The sequence below is a fragment of the Bradysia coprophila genome, unplaced genomic scaffold, assembly GCF_014529535.1.
Source record: "Bradysia coprophila strain Holo2 unplaced genomic scaffold, BU_Bcop_v1 contig_494, whole genome shotgun sequence".
In the NCBI taxonomy this organism is placed as follows: domain Eukaryota; kingdom Metazoa; phylum Arthropoda; class Insecta; order Diptera; family Sciaridae; genus Bradysia; species Bradysia coprophila.
The window spans coordinates 214,917-227,446 of record NW_023503746.1 but is presented as its reverse complement, the minus strand read 5'-3'; the positions used below and the strand labels follow the sequence as shown (position 1 = coordinate 227,446).

General features: G+C 34.2%; 1 protein-coding gene across 1 annotated transcript in view; it reads right to left on the bottom strand.

Annotated features, from left to right (window-relative positions):
• The window catches only part of LOC119082802 (protein groucho-like), a 47,745-nt gene extending 35,674 nt beyond the window's left edge, over positions 1-12,071 (bottom strand). The window contains exon 1 of the mRNA XM_037192447.1: positions 11,248-12,071. The gene's annotated coding sequence lies outside the window, so the exon portion shown is untranslated. The remainder of the gene's footprint in view (positions 1-11,247) is intronic.
• Between the last annotated feature and the right edge of the window lie 459 nt (positions 12,072-12,530).

Here is a 12,530-nt window from a genome sequence, read left to right as displayed (position 1 = left end):
ATGAGTAATAGTCTGGTACCTTCTTGATGATGGCGGTAAGATCTTTTCTTCTATTATTTATTACGGTAGAGCGGCAAGAAAAGGGATTGCTGCAACCGAGTGGTACAATAGGACATATATTGTAACTTATATGAGTGTGGAAATGTAAGGTTTTTCCGAACTAGGTTTTTATTTCCGCACTGTTTTGTTTTCAGTTTACTTGATAAGTAGTTATAATTCGAAATAAAAATCCAATGTACAGTACGATATGAGTAGATTGCTTGATCAAATTGTCAGCACACTGAATTTTACAGCGTGATTTCTCTAGATCATTTTCAGATCCACGTTAGGAAATGCCACCCACGTCAAAAAATTAATACAAACGAATGAATGAACGAAACATTTAACGAAACTGAAGTTTTGTCTATTGTGACACTCGCTCCGCTCATTAGGAAAATTTGGTCTGGTGCTGAAAAAACTTGGTGCACAAGATACTATTCTACAATTGACAACGACAATACTACATATTATGGCATCCTATTTCGATTGGGAAATAGCTATTTTCCTAACTAGTGCCTTAATGATTGTTTTTGAGCATGTGAACAGAACAGTGACATATCGGCAATACATTGTGTGCTCCTATGCGTAAAATATCATTTTGAGTGCATAAATGCTTGTGTTTACTTACAGAAAGCTTACACGATATGAGGCCAAACTTGCCGACGGTTCGTATTAGCAAAATAACATATTTTGCCCCAAACCACCTTACTTTGGCACTTGTTAGGAAAAACTAAATTTTAAACAAAATTGGCGTAAAAATATAAACAGTGATGAAACATTAGGCAGAACCGTATGAAACAGTTTCATGGATTGAATCGGTGGTAGTAAAGAGTTAAGGGTCTATTATTAGTGGAATTTAACGAAATTTGTGAAATTTAACGAAATTTGTGAAATTTAACGAATGGAGAAAAATGTAGACCACAACCAGGTCTACATTTTTATCCATTTGGCCAAAGATGAGCCATCATGGCTTCATGGTGAAAAATCGATTTAAAGAATGTCTTGGCCAGAAATATGTCAGTAAGTTTTATGATTCTCTGAAATTTAAGGAAATTTGTCAAATTTAACGAAATTTGTGAAATTTAACGAGATTTGTGAAATTTAACGAGATTTTGCGAAATTGCAAGAATCTTGTCATAATGAAGTTTCCCAATTAATAGGTCCTGAAAGTGTTACTAAAGTGAATTCTCTATCTATTTCTTGACTGTTGTTACTACATACATTGTCATACATCTGTCAGTATACTTCCAAACTAACCAAACAGCACCGATAAGATCAACATTGCACAACTTGATACAAAAACTACTAGCTCTATACCTAGCTACAGTTCGCATCCTCGTCAATCAGCATTACAATCACATTGTACCTAGCAGTAGAAGCTCGAGTAGCCGCATTGAAAATAAAAGACATTTCAGCATAAGAATTCAATGTCAATACACTCGAAACGAAATGAAAACGAGCTATTATTAACTTTTGTTCCGCTAGATAAATAAACCATTTTGCGAATAAATGTTGCTTGTGAGACTTCTATTACGTCGATCACGCCCATTGTTTCAATTTGCATTTTTATTTGAATGAAACGCACATATTCGTTCATTTAAATTACCACGTAAATTTAATGCTATTCCAATTGGAAATCGACTCGTTTTTTATTTCTCATTCAGTTTATTGATACATTATCATCTTGATTGATATTGCCACTTGAATACGTAAATGATATATCTATTGAAATTTCATTGTTCTAGCGATTTATATACACACACTACGGAGTTCGCTCTATAAATATGTTTCTTTTTAATCAAGTCATCAAGTGGATGACTAGTCTCGTTATATGAATTGCTGATTGTCTTGTAAACTACTCGAACTGATGTGTAACTGACCTACAACATTACGTTCATAACAAATATAGAGTGATCTGATTGCTATCAAGTAATTCCTAAAATTACATCCAACGCGTAGGTATATTGTATTGGGATTGAGTTGGGTAATTCCGCGTAAATAAGATAAGATTTTATTGTGACAAATTCACAACGTTTTTTTTTTTCGTTTGTGTACAGTGTACTTATCTGTGCTGTGTATAAGTGCTGTACGATTCTGTACGAATTAAATCTAGATTTATGAAAGACCTCAACAAATATTAGCTGTGAAAAGTGAATATCTAGGTACTTCAAGTGATATGATTTATTGTCGTCGTCTTGTGTTTGTGCAGTATGCCAGGATGGTCGCCAAAAGTCTTAGCTCAGCTCTTCTCTTGTAAATGTATATTACTGAACCACTCACAATCGTTTATAGTAGATTACAGCAGAGCGTATGTAAATGAGTAATACATGTGTGCGATGTTGGCGGCGTGTGAAATCAAAATCAAAAAAAGCACAGGATGCCTACACATTAAAGCACAGTACAGAAGAGCCTATGTGAATGAGTAAGGGACCATTCATAAATGACGTCCGCTGGGGGAGGAGGACTCAAGAAAACGTGACCGCTCTAACAAAATTGTGTCAAATCTGACCATTTTTGCGTGACATTGGGGGAGTAGGGGGTCTAAAAGCGACCAGAAGTAGTGGACGTCATTTATGAATGGCCTCTAATACATGTGCTCGAAATTAGGCGGTTCGCCTTCGGCTCTCATTTACATAGATTTGTTCAAAATAACAGTAAACCCTAACTTTGACAACACGGACGACGACGATTTCATCGACAGAGATGAACATAACCTAAACGTCAACAAATTTCTATGCAAATTTTTAGTTAAAATTTTCGTCAACCTGTAAGTTGAGGATATGTTGCCTTCTCTGTGACATTTCGAAATGACCTTGGAGCAAACCTATAGGCTCTGCTGTAATCTACTATTACCCATTTTGCCGACATTTCCATATACAACGTCAGTAACTACGAAGCAACGACTAATCATCTCGAAATCATCTGTTATCGACAACAAGGACAAAAATGAGCGAAAAGCTCCAGATAGTGTTCTCTTATATAGCAAAGCAAATGCCGAGACAAATGAAGTAACAGATTTTGCAACAAACTCAAGATGATAATTTGAGCAAAAGAAGTAATAGATTTGGTAGTTACAAGTGGTAGATGTGAGGTCCGTTAATGAATGATAAAGTGTGTACGCATATCAAATGAAGTAACAGATTCTTCAACAAGGACAAGACGGAAATTTAAACAAAAAAGTAATAGATTTGGTAGATGTGTAGTCCGTTAATGAAAGATTAGGTGTCTACGCGTAGTTTCCGAATTTCCTGTGAGTAAATTTATCAATCTTTTATCGTAATGACATTAATTGCACTTGAAAATCCGCCTGACATATTTCGTGATGCCCATAACAGATAATAATGGGATCATGAAAATATAAATTAAATTAAACTAAACCGACCATATCATCAGTAATTGTCATACTTCACTAACCACAACAACAAAAAAATAAATAAATAAAAATCCCCCCCACAGCCAATGTTAATCTATGCACTCCAGCTTCAAAAGTTATTATCATTATGCTTTTTCACAAAACAAAACAAAACGACACCAAAACATTGTTTTATTCAATTAAAGTTTTGTCAAGTATTACAATTATAAAATAACGATTCCGCTCTTTATTGTCGTTACAATAACCATAATAAATAGTAAATTTATTTATAATAAATGTTATGCATCGGAGCTGGATATAACCAATGTTTTGTATTTTATGAACAGAAATGGCAAATAAAAGTATTAAAAACTTCAATTTCGAACAGTTGCTTTGGCTATATTATGCTATATATTCATGGTCTATAACAAAATACAGTAATATAATTGTATGCACACACAATGAATTTTATATTTATTTATAATTTCAAAAATTGAAATACACGATTCGACATTAATAGACCCGGTTCGTAACATTACGTGTATAACCAACATATATATGTTATTATAATACTACAGCGTGTATAACAATTTTCTGTATGGATTTTACAACATAATCATAGTACTTTTTACTACATATCTACCATACATAACATACAATGACTATGCGACTACTTATATGCCAATTTAATTCACATGCAGAGAGTTTTGTTATGGCATTTTAAGTTTATTAAATCGAACTCATAATATTTCTTGTTAAGTATGGATATTATTTCATTAATGACTCGCTCAAAGTGCAAGCAATTAAAAGTAGAAAATTGAAAATGTAACATAAATTCGGTTAGAATTACGAGACTAGTTTTTTTCTTTTCTGTTACTGAGAAGCACAGCATGAGGTATACTTTCCATATGATGTCTAATTGGAAGCATATAAATAAACCAAGAAATATCGAAGATACTTTTGAAGAATTATACGAAAAGAAGAGGAGATCCTTTTGAAATACGATATAGATTTATGTACGCAAAATTTATTGAGGTGTAGCATTAGGATGGGTCAATTTAAAGAAAAACTATTTTTATCCGAAGAGCACATAGTGTTCCCTGACCGTCAGAACTTTTCAATGAGTACACTATCTTCCAGGGCAGCCTATTTCAGAAACAAGAACCTAATGCAAAAGATAACTTTCGAAGTTTATAAAGATTTTATGAGGTTTTTTGTTGCACGAACAAAATGCAAATTTTCTTGACATTTTCCACCCAATTTTCATAAACTTTTTTTTCGTCAGTTCTTCATGAAGTTGTGAGTTAAATAACAAAATAACGATTAATTTGCCCTAGGTCATGATTCATCTTCTGTCAGAGACTAAGTCTCTAGACTTCATCTCAAAGTTGAGCGATTTCTGGTCGGGAACAACCTTTCTACTTTGAAGGGCCGAAAAGTTTTTAAAAATGAATTTTTCGTCCGCGACTGTAATGTTCTTCAAGCAGAAATCACTGCCTTCCATCTCTGGATTGATTCGAATAAAGTCGAGTTAAATATCGGGAAGGGTAAAGTCATGTCAATGTTCCGGAAACGGTTCTTGATATTGTATACGTTTAAGGTAGATGAAATTGCTCTTGAAATGTTAAAGGAGAGCCTCGACCTGAAAGTGATTGTGACTAAGGATCTCAGCTTCAGAAAGCATGTGAACGTCGTTGTATCGAAGGTCTACTCGATGCTAGGTTATATGTGAAGAGAATTGTGGCCATATGAGATCGCATCTGGAATATGCGTCTGCCGACTGGATTACTTACCACAGCACGTAGGTGGTCGGGGTCGAGTCAATACAAACGATAGTGTGTAATGTATAGATCAGTCAGGAGAATTTCCGACTTCCCTCTTAAGTTGATCGGTGCGAATTCATGGCAGTCGTATGCGTCAAGCAATGTGCGTTTTTTTTTTGTTCGATCTGTTTAAGGGCAGAATTGATGCGGGTTAAATTACCAACTTGAACATTGCTGTTTCGCTTTGTACTTTAAAGAATCATGACTACATCCGGATGGAGCGTCATAGTGCGGATTATGGGTTATTCGAGCCGATCATAAATGAATTAAAATTAAAAAAAAAGTTTTTCTAGAAATTGATCAGGGAGCTCTAATTGTCATGGAAAACTATGTGCTTTTTGATAAAAATCCATTTTTTTAAAAATCGATTCACCCTAGTCATTCATGTACTATATTTGTACATGTCGTACAATAGTTGGATGCAATCAACAATGTTATGTCAATGTACCGCATTTTATAAAATGTTTGTGTGTGTATAAGCAACAATGAGAGTCAATGTTTCCTTTCGTGTCACATTGCTACATTCAACTTTGTATATTATTATGTTCTTCTCTGGTTATAGCTAAGATAAATATTTAATTGAATTTATTTCTGTTCAATTCGATCATATAAATCAATCAGGTGCTGGGTGAAAAATGCACCGATAAATTACAGTTTCAAAGAAAGAGAGAGGAAAAAAAAGTTTTCGAAGTCAGGTCATGGTTAATCCAATAACAAAGTCAATATAACGAAGACGAGTTACCGAAGAAGAAAAAAAAATGAAAGAAAAATAATCAGAAATAATAAACATCCATTCGAATCAATCATCCATAAACAAAAATCCCTTTTAATATCAATGGATCCCCCTTTTATAATACATTCAATAAAACCTTAATTTATCCCTCTTCACATCGCCGAATAGCCGGCTTTTTTCCGTGTACATTGGAAGGAGATTTTTTTTATAAACATTTCTCGCTTTTTCGATATGTATACTTATACGTATAACATAACCATTTATTAAAAGATTTTACTTTGCCGGTATGCATGGAATAGACAGCTGCTTGCCGTCACATGACAATATAACAACACAACAACAACAATAAAATGTGCTAAGGGGTTGATTATTTTACACTGTGCCGTTGTGTGTTTAAATGTGTACGGGGGGGGGGGTTGTTTTTTTTCGATGGGTTTCTGGTGTATAAATAAATTTTTTTTATTCCGAAAAATAGTCCATAATGTACGGGGAACATATATATGCGAACGTACCCAATATTTCATGTTGTTCGGATAATACATTTCATGATACCATCTTCAACAACGATGAACAACAAAAATTATTTGGCATTTTGAGGTTCGTTTTACAAACAATGGAATTGATGGCAAAAGAGGGTAGAGAACATTTTGTGAAATATACGTAAACGTATATACGTTATAGATGGTATATTATGGTTTCGAAAATATATGTCGTTTGTGCGCTGGGGATTATTCAACAGGAACAGGAATAATTTTTTTTATTTCGTTTTATTTTTATGAGGGTTGCTACTCAGGGGGGAGAGAAAAAAATCCTTGCCTGAAGAGAATGAATTAAAGGTTAATTGGTGCGATGAGGATTTTAGATAAAAATTAAATTAATATGTGAAAATCGTTATAGAAACGACTGTAATATACAATATTTGGTGTATCAGAAGGGCTTTATGGGCTTTATGGCGTAGACGAGTTACATTTTTTTTGTATCACTTTGTAACTGCTGTCTGTGTGAAATTATAATAAATGAGGGTTGATAGGATGGATATAATACAATCAACCCTCATATGTGTCGTTACGAGTTTCTGTTTTTTTTTTAATAAATCGTTTGTTGTAGGGGACATTCAAAAGTTATTTAGTTCGTCTTTGTCGAAACACTTCACGAGGGGACTGTTAAATGTGGCTATTATAAATTTATAGATTGAAATTTTCCGTTTGACATTTATGGGTTTGTTACATTCAGATAGTCGCTATAATTGTGTGTTGTTTTCGTTTGGTGAATAAATAAAAAAAAGAGAATAATTACGACGTCGACGAGTTTGTTTTCAATTTAATTACAATATACATGCTCAGTAAGTGGTTGAGTAACTGGAAAATAAAAGGCTGCTTTATAATTGGATAATACTGCAGACAAACCAATTTGCTTAATTAATTAAAGCAGTTCGATCGAACAACGTACACTCAATCCATTGATATAAATATTTTATTGTTGCAATTCAATGGCAGCTCATTCAAAATTGTACATTTTGTGTGAACGGGTATATCCGACGTTTGCACACCGATCGACAGAACAAATATTTAATTATTGTTCTCATTCTTATGCGCACATTATTCTGGATAGATCGAGAGCCCGGGTCATATTCTGTTCATCAGTTGATTCACGAAAAATAATTTGTTTTGCAAATTTTGGTTTTGACTCGGTAATATGGGCCGAACAGTTGGCCTGGTGGAATTCATCACGGCCTACAGTTGATTCTAGAGATCAGGCAAGATTTGAGACGCAAAAACTAAACAAGATCGACCAGATCGAGCTTGTGCTACTTTGTATTCCAGTATTCCACACTAAAATGCTTACAGTCAGTCCAATCAAATCTGTGACGGAAGGGTTTGTATCGGTACCACGGGCGCTGGCAGCCCCCCGGGAACCAGAGAAAGTCTCGGTGCCGGGCCCAGCGATGGTTGAGGAGGCTCTCCTTGGATGACACGTGGTGGTTGTGGGTTGCACCTTTGGGGTACTACTCCCGGGTGAATTGTAGTAAGAATTAAGATGGGTTCTGGCTTCACCTTTGGTATGCGGTGCATGAAACCCTGCCATAAAAAGGTAGTCATCTGACGCGCTGATTGAGCGTATCTCAATCTACTTCTCTTAGAGAGGTGAGCTGTGAAGCTCGTTAATCTAAAGAAGATCTAATTTCGGTAACTTTGAATGTTTAATTGTAACAACATTGTACAAACATCAAATCTCAATTTAAAAGGCCGATGAGCAACGGAAAAGTAGATGGGCTCTCGGTCTAGTCAACTCCATAGGCTAATTTGAGTATAATACACTCAGTATATAGAAACCAAAAGTTTTACGAAAAGTTTGATTTACTGAAGTCAATAAAATCGAACACACAGCTTATGATTAAAGCGAATTTATTTATTGTTTCGTTTGTTCTGTTTGCTAATTCAGCAGTTAAAATTGTTTACTGCAATCTTTTTAAATAAACTGCTTGATTTCAGTAAATTAATTAGAAAACTTTAATCGATTACTTTGGTATTCCATAAATTAAAATTGCTAATCGGCACCATAAAAAATTAACAATAATTGGATGTTAAACGGCTCTACACTGTGAAATTAAAAGTAAACCAGTTTTTTTAAGTGGCGTATGTTACGTACATTGAAAATAGAAAATAAAAAAAAAACTTTTTTTAATTCTTCGTTTTCGCGTTATTATTATTTGTTTTGCTGGGTGAATAAATGTTTGCAAAATAATAAATTATTTGTAAATAAACGGAAAAATCACCGTAAATTACAAAGTGCGCGGAGGCGAAACATTATTTTTTACGAAATGTGTGTTCGAACATTCAATGACAGAATTGTAGGAGTGTATAGGAAAGTGTATAGCCTCTCCAAATTGTTTGGAAATGAATATATATGAAAATACGAAAACAAAAAACAGATTCTACCGTATTTACCGGGTACATTTATGCAAACCCAACGACATGACACGAATCATTAGCTAAGAATAATTAATGATAATCTTCGACGAGTTTTTTTATTTCACTATTTTCCGTATATGTATTCTAAATTAGCATTTAATTTGTTTTGTGTTCAAGTTCTATCTCGCAATTTAACGAGAGGATCATTAAAATGTACTTTAATTTGAATTCTGTAATTGAGGCTTGAAAACAACAACACATAATAGCTATTTTCCTAACTAATTTGGGAATGGGGTTATTTTGCGCACTGGATGTGAAAATGTGTCGGTTTCAAAATTCCGTGCTTGTACTAATGTGTTAGCAACAATATTTCATCAACAAAAAGCCAAATTAAAAAATCAATCAAACAGAAACATCAACACACCATGACACAATCACATATCACATATCAAAGGGAAGAAGCCAATACCGATAGCAATGGTTCATATCGGTATCCATACTCAAAATATCGACTATCGCTATCGTAAAAACAGTACGGTCGGTACGGTACTTGTCACAGGACATACATTTTCAATATAGAAGAATTAACTGTCGGTGCGCATACAGTGTTAAAAGAGCGTAAAAACAGGGGAAATAACCAGTTAATCTAACTGAGCTCGATATGTCAAAATTTGTATGTAAACCAGTTAATTCAACTGATCTCGATGGGTGATATGTCAAAATTTCGACTCTCTTTTAACACTTATAGAGTGTTATGATGAAAGAGAAAGAAATATTTTGACAAGTACCCCAAGACAACTTATAATAGACTGGTCTTCGGTCCTCTCGCTCTCAACGTAACATGTTGAAAGAGAAAGCAATATTTTGACAAGTACCCCAAGGCAAGTTATAATTAACTAGTCTTCGGTTCTCTCGCTCTGATCATAACAGTCTATATAAACAAATGTCAAAATTTTCCGTTGTTATTTGAGCTGTCAAACCGTCATCCAAAGAGCCATAACCAAAAAATTATTGTTGACGAAATGTTCGCAAAAGCGTTGAGGTTATGGCTCTCTGGAGTCTGGATACCCTCGCTCGTTTTCGGCTTGTCAAAAATCGTTTTTACGGTACGATGGAACAGACCCATGAACAACTATCGAAAAAATCCGTGCGTAAATTGACAGTAAATAAATACCATGCTCAGAATGTACCGTATTTAGATAGGTACCAAAACCTGGTAACTTATTATGAATATTTTGATATTACAGTAGATAAATGTTATACTACCGTATGCTTCCTGTTGTGACAGTACCCATTATACATTAATAGTTGAACTAAATCTAACAAACAGAATTGAGTTTATCAAAATGCCATTTAAAAATACAGACACGCGGTAGACATGACTGTTCGAGTCGAGTAGTGAAATGACATCATTGCTTTTAGATAATTTTCTTTCGTAAAATACCAAATGAAGAAACATCGGCCCTACATCCATCCTCCAAATTGCAGAAAATGGTTCGTCATAAGACCTAATACGTGTTCTCTTATTAATATGTTAAGTGCACGACTTTACCGTCAGTATCAGGGAAATGTTGAATAAGTGATTCTGGGTATTTAAAGAAGTCGACTCATCAAAAATTCAAAACATTTCGTCAACAACTTGAAAAGTATCTTGAGATCTGGGGGATAATGGAAAACATTGAAAGCGTTTCGGCTTAAGGATAAATAAATAGAAAGTTGTCTTGCTGTTTATCCTAAAAAAAAGAGAGACTAGTATCAGACAAACAAGCTACAGGTTGTTATAGGCAAACAATTTGTTTTTGAAAATTATAATTTAAAGTCTGAGGAAGCAGAGGAAGCAAAGCTGGTTAACAAGTGGTAACCTTAACGATTTTTTTGAATTTGATAATTCTTTCCATTTTTAAAGAATGCACACAATTGAAGCACTACAGGACGGTTGTTGAAGTTAGTCAAACATAAACCTCTAAAATTTAGAGAAATTTGCGAAAAATGCGGCAAAATCATTTCACAAAGCATTATCATCTCCTCCACAACGTCCAACGGTCATCCATCTATCTCATTCTAATCGAACGTTCAGTATTTTATATCAAAACCGATAATCGGGTTTCAAGTGCAACGCAATCTCAAACATTTATATCAATTGAACTGTGCCGACGGATAAAAAAAACAACCAAAAAATAACTCATCGCTAAATCCGAAAGCCGATATTTAAGTGGCTATCATTTAAGCCGTTTTACTTCATTTTAATGTTATTCATCAACTTTTCATTACGAAACCACGTCAGTCATATTCGCCTTATAGATATTATTCACGAAACGGGCAAGCGAGAGAATTAAATACGAAATCATCAATCGAATAAAAATATAACAAAAAGGAAAATCGGCTTACCATTCAACTGAATGTTTATTCCACTTATTCTATACGTTAATCCTCATAATCGGCTATAATCCCAAAAGTTATCAAGAGATATATAATGCGTAGCAGAAAAATATAATTTGCCGTTTTTGTTTTTTGTGTGCCATTCACATCACAGTATATAATACACTATATAGAATGTGTATTCCTTAGCAGCTGAAGCTATTACACGACATATTTATTCCATCACTTTAATAATATGCACATAATGATTGATATGGATAAATTAACGTAACTTTTTTTTATTATTTTATTTTGCTTGCTGTACGGATGTGCTAAACACTGAAGGTATATAGGTATAAGTATAGCATTCGCCTTAACCTTTATATTATTCAGAAAATGCTGTACGCGTTTATAGAAACGAATAATAACACAATTTCAATATGCACAGTTTTATGCGAAAACAAATTCGCTGAGCTGGCATAAAATATACCTTCGAATATACAGAAGAAGAAGAAAATAAAAAAGGTTTTATCGAAGTAAAACTCTCTATTGTTTTAAACTTGAAATAATATCTCAGCGTACACACCACTCCTTGTTTTTATTTAAACCAAAAAAACAGAATTTCTTGTCATCAAATAATTCGATTATTCGAAATAACACTTACACTACACTATCAACCCGAGCAGTTGATTGGGAATCAAAACTACAACTCGTCCAATGACTTCAATATTGCGCGTCTTCATTAAATTAATTCACACTTCTTCGAGGCGATATACACCGCACACAAAAAATACCGCGAACGAAAATTCAAATGAAACTTTGTTGCACAGACACGGCTAAGAGAGTACTGAACTTCAACACTCAAAATTCATACTGCGAAGCACACAAACAGCATTTCACAAGCGAGACGGCAATAATCCCACGGAAATGAGTGTAAACAGGCTGACTGGTCGGTTGATGGTAGCTTTTTTTGTGTATATGTGTTCATCAAATCCAACATGTTCATTCTCGTGAATATTCGATTCGGAGTCGGTTTTCTGTTTATATCTATGGGTGTGTGTGTGTGTGTGTGTTGCTTGTTCAAGTTCATCGAGAATGTTTTTTTTATTGTCGTCGTCGTCGTTTTTTTTTTTTCAAACTGAGAAAATGTTCTAATAATTCTGAGAGTAACTTTCCCCCCTATCACATAATGCATAACTGCCAAGAAGAGTGTGATATTGGAGAAGTGTGTATAAAGTTCGAGTTTTGTCTACATCATAAAATGTGTATGGGGCTACGTTCGAATGGGGTTTGGTAGTTTGGTTAAAGTGTGA